Source organism: Cupressus sempervirens, chromosome 5 (genome assembly GCF_028749045.1).
Source record: "Cupressus sempervirens isolate cs-2001-9-10 chromosome 5, ASM2874904v1, whole genome shotgun sequence".
NCBI lineage: Eukaryota > Viridiplantae > Streptophyta > Pinopsida > Cupressales > Cupressaceae > Cupressus > Cupressus sempervirens.
In genome coordinates, this window is record NC_143122.1 from 1,001,988,847 (window position 1) to 1,001,993,971 (window position 5,125).

The 5,125-nt window shown below is 35.8% G+C and overlaps 1 long non-coding RNA gene across 1 annotated transcript; it reads right to left on the minus strand.

The window, feature by feature from the left end:
- Window positions 1-1,135: 1,135 nt before the first annotated feature.
- On the minus strand, window positions 1,136-4,909 carry LOC149559304 (uncharacterized). Its single transcript, XR_016365136.1, has 2 exons — window positions 3,952-4,909; window positions 1,136-1,464 (listed from the first exon to the last, which is right to left on the minus strand). It is a non-coding gene; the product is annotated as an uncharacterized LOC149559304 (long non-coding RNA).
- Between the last annotated feature and the right edge of the window lie 216 nt (window positions 4,910-5,125).

The following is a 5,125-nucleotide window of genomic DNA, read 5'->3' on the forward strand; positions in this document are numbered from 1 at the left end:
ATTCAATAAGTAGTGAGATCTTTATGGACATAGATGTCTATTTACAAGGTGAATGGATAGATCATATATCTGAATATATGAGTATGTCTTAGGTATCCATATGTGTGTATTTGATTCATAAAACTGCCCAATGGATTTGACACTGATATCTACAGGATCATTTGTTCTTACTGCTGCATATTTGGGGTTTTGCTGAATTCAACATTATTAATCAAATGCTTTTCCCTTTCATGTTGAAGAGCTACAATAGAATGCCCTCACTCAGCTTATGAATTGCATTGTTTTGCATCTAGCTAATGCTGATCTATGTTATTACATGAGTTAATAGGAGAAATAAGGGTTTCATCTGCTATTATTAGGTTCAGATTATATTTTTAATTGCATTGGTACCATATGTTAGAACCTCACGGTTGACCCGCCTAGGTCTTGCAAAGCCTGAAGTGAAGAAGGAGTTATGCCTTATAGTTGGCCTAGGATTGTAGTCGAGTGTATTCATCATAGGAATTTGCTAGCCTTAGATGCATTGGTTTGATTTCTTGTTTATTTTTAAAACTGTTAAATTAGGAGCAAACACACCCCATGAAAGGCAAACTAATTTTAACAAAATAATGACAACAACCCAATGACATTCTTAGAAATGACAAAGGTAATGGGCATTGTGAGGAGATGTTTTGCTAACCAAGAATCTAAATTTTCAAACCATGAATCTTTGATTTCTTCTTGTCACAGAATTATCATGCTTTCAATATGTGATTGTGAATCAAGAGCCAATTTGAAGAATTATCATGCTTTCAATATGTGATTGTGAGTTAAGAACCAATTTGAAGAAGAATAATAACAAATTATCATGCTGTCAATATGTGATTGTGAATTAAGAATCAATTTGAAGAAGAATAATAAAGACAATAGACGCCGCATGAAATGGATGCAATACCATTGATTCATATTTTATTTATGTTTTACACTTTGAGCCATTTTTCTCCATTGGTATATAAAGAATTTGCATACATCTAAGATTTTGTGATTGTAATTTCCTACTTAACAACTAGCACAAATCGTTTGATATTTATTTGGGACACATTTCATATAAGGGTCTTGGCATCAATATTAAAACCAGTCAAGATCTATTGGAACATTTGTAAACAACAATCCACCATGCCATTTACTGTGCTGCAGATCATAAAACTCAACTTGTTCGTAAGAAGAGCAATGAATACAATCTCCTTTATTAAAGGAGGTCAGGGATCATCTTTCAAGCTATGCCAATTCACCGTATGCTTGAAAATATAATGGAGTTATCTAATGAATAATCTGTATTACATTATCTTGGATCCATTTGGATCTTCGAAAACACAAAAGGTTTGCCTCTTAAATCTCTATTGGGTAGTTTTCCATTCGGATTTGGTGCCCAACAGCTTGAACCAGATTTTCATGGAATTGTCTATATTCCTCCAACACTGGAACCTGAGAAAAATTCAAAACCCCAAAATTAGAATTTTGAATTAGATTTTTCTTTTCTTCAACATGAAAAATAGCAGAGAACAGCCAAAAATTGTTTGCAGCAATATGTTAATATAATGCTTCAAATAGGCCACTTTTAACTCTCAAACAGTCCAATATGGAACGAAAAAAGATTTCAAGCAGAGGCGGTGCGGTTCATCTTTTTAGTGAAAGTGATCTGCCATTGAAGACCGATTCGAAATGGAACATAAAATAGTCATTAATGTAGGCATTAATAAATAATAAAATGATCAGAAGATCAGGTTCGAAAAAGAGAGGAGCGGTTTACCCCTTCTGCCCGAATCGTTCGTTTCCAAAGGCAGTGAAACTGAATATGCCCTAACGAAAATGCGATCGCCCTAACGAGAGCATAACCATTGTTGGGAGGGTTTCCATGGTAAGATATGGCGTTCGCAATTTGTTAATTAAGTAGCACAGTACAAAATTTCTTGGTTTATAAGTTACTGATCAAATACAGTTGACAGTTTGTATTTCTATATTTTTTTTGGCCTATCCTTCCATTCATTGGGTGATTAACTTGGAAATCATGCAAGAAACCTGCAATTATTATTTTTATACATGACTAAAGTTCATATCTATGTATCAGAGTAACAATTTCATCAGGAAGAAAATCAATTTAAAGGGCAATATAGAGTCTGAAACTACAATAGCATCAACGCCCGAGCTTATAAATCACATTTGGGGTTTCAAAATTAAATGAAGAAAATCGGATGCAAGTTAACCTTTTAAGGGCAACAAACTTACGGAATCTTATGTTTGATGCAGATTTCATCATTTCTGAAATCTCCAACTTGTAAGATGTTTCACCAAAATTAAACTGAGAACTTTCTATGTTTGTTTTAAACTTTTAAAACATTGGTTTCAGGGCCAAAGTAAGTTTCTATGAATTGAAGGTATGGATGCTATATCTTTTATTAATGGAGGATTTGACGTCATTCATGAGTTTGTTTTGCCATATGATATGCAAGCACAAGCTTAGGCTGATAGTTCTTCAGCTGAGAGTTAGGAATTGAGTGGTATCTATTCAATCAAAGTCATTTGTGATACAATTTCAATCTCATCTCTTATATTATCTCTGAGGTTTGAACCTTGGTGGATGGTGTAATTGTGGAACATACCATCATCCTCACCACTTGTGCTCAGCCTATTGAATCAGACCAATATAAATATATTTTCCGTCCAAACAGAAGATAAGCCATTTGTTGCAGTATGAACTCCATTTTGTACGATTGATGGCTGTGAAATGTAAAGCTAAACAGGTGTTCTATATTTTCCTGTGATAATAGGATAAGTTGTTAGGCATTCAGAAATCTCGCGGGCTATAGCATTCTGTTCTGAACCTTAATAGAATCGATCTGCATAGGAGGATGACATGTTGATTATGGGGTACATAGTTTTGTATCATTATCTCATAGCTTTTATCTTCCCTAAATTTTGAGTCAGGAATACTCCCAGATGAAATGCCCACTCCCTAGGAAGGAACATACACTAAAAGCTTGGGCTTCAGGGAAGCAAGGGATAACGTCTATGTCATAAGCTATTCTCTGATATTGGGTAATACACGATTCAGTCCTTGGCAAAACTAAAGAAGGTGCATTATCTAAACTAATATTGAAGCATGTAAACAACCATTTGAGCAATTTAACTGGGATTCTTCATTCCATTAATATTTTTCCCCTTAAAACTAAAGTTGTAGCAATTTTACTACTCATTCGAGAGTCTAATGTCAACTAGTTGATGGGAAACTACAATTGTGACAATGTATGTATATCAATCAGGTCAGGTCAGATCAACTCTATAATTTCCAAGGTGTCTAGGCATCAAAATGTTGTCTTGCAGCTTGAAGGGCTTGGGGATTCCTCCAGCAATTAGGTGTCATTTTGGAAGGCCAGTGGCTATCCTTTACCAGATAATTTATCTCTACTGTAGATCCAACTCTTGCTACTGATTCTTAGGTAAGGATTTGAGCCATTGGCCTCAATCTATGGGCGTTTCTATCATACAATAGTGGCTATGGACATTGAGATATTTACAGCCGAGTTAGCATTAGCAGGATGGACAGAAATGCATTATTTATTTATTTTTTACATGGGGTGTCCCCGCAATCTAGTCCAATGGTGACCAGCACTCCCAAGATGTCTCACCTTTTAAATCTAAGAGAGATTTGAACCCAAGACCATGGAAGGCTACCCACAACCTCAAGCCAACTCATCCAACCATACAGACTAGAGCTGAAAACCATAGCAGCACATTGATTTCCATATCATTCCATCAAGCAAAAGTTTCTTAGCATTTAGGTATCCTCCGATGGGCATGCTAGTTAATAACGAATTCAGAAACAAAAATAATTGTGCTGAGTAGAGCAAGATATTGAGAATTGCATGTGGCAAACTAATTTTCAAAAATAACAAGAGCATATTAAATTCTTACCTCTTAACAATCAAATAGAATGAAATTTGTATTTCTGACATTGCCTTCATGACTTTCTCTGGCTGCAATATTGTAATTCTGCAACATTTGATCTGGGAAAAACGCCCCAGTATAAATTCACATACACATACCGAGCTCAATATGAGCTCTTCTCAATCAATTTATCTAATAACCAATTCATGCCTACACATTATGTATAAAATAGGCTACCGCATCCACAAAATTGTTCCATATGCTCAAAAGAGAGAGACCAAACATCTTGATAACATTCCACAGGAATGCCGAAAAGAGGTCTGCAAAATCATGAAGGGCAGTGTACAGCTGACCCAAAATGTCAAAAATCATGGACACCATGAAACCCACTAAAGCACTGCAAGCACTTTGAATCAACTCCACACACCCAAAAACTGCCGTAAACAGCAAATCCGTGACCTGCCTAATAAATTGCTCCAAAATAAAGGGGATCAACTCAAATATATATCTCAAAACTTCAAGAATGATCATGCCTGGTATCCTCAACATGTGAATCAGCACCACTGCTACTATTGCAATTATCTTGAATACCGCATATGAAACATAATCCACAATAAAACATACAATTGATATAAAAATATTTGAAAGAGCAGACATTATTAATAGATCTCGAATGGATATATACTCTCACATCCATTTATCAGAACGCTATATACATTTCCTTCCCTTTTCTCACTCTTTATGTCAATGCCAACAGTTTTTAGCAGGGAAAACTATTCCATCGGGGTGAATTGTGAGATGTACATTGTATATACATCTCAACAATCAAATTCGTCACAATCCTGTGTGAAAGAAGAGGTCTCAAGTCCTTTCTTTTTCTTTTTGCCTTGGTTTTTAACGGAAACAACCAAGACTCTGCGAGTGTGAATAGTGAGATACACATTGTGTATATCCACACATCTTGAGAGTTTGAGTTCGCTTCGGCCCACCTACTGCCATGGATGGCGGTGCAAGCAAACCCACCCTTACTTGAAACAGGCGCTACGACACGTCAGCACATGATTACGTGGCAATCTAATCAATAATCTAAATTATGTAAGATTTTTGACACGTCAGCCCAGGGTATGATAAAGTTGACACTTCTTACAACTATAAAACAACTTTCTTGGCTGTGCGTTGTGATTCATCATCAGATCGCATT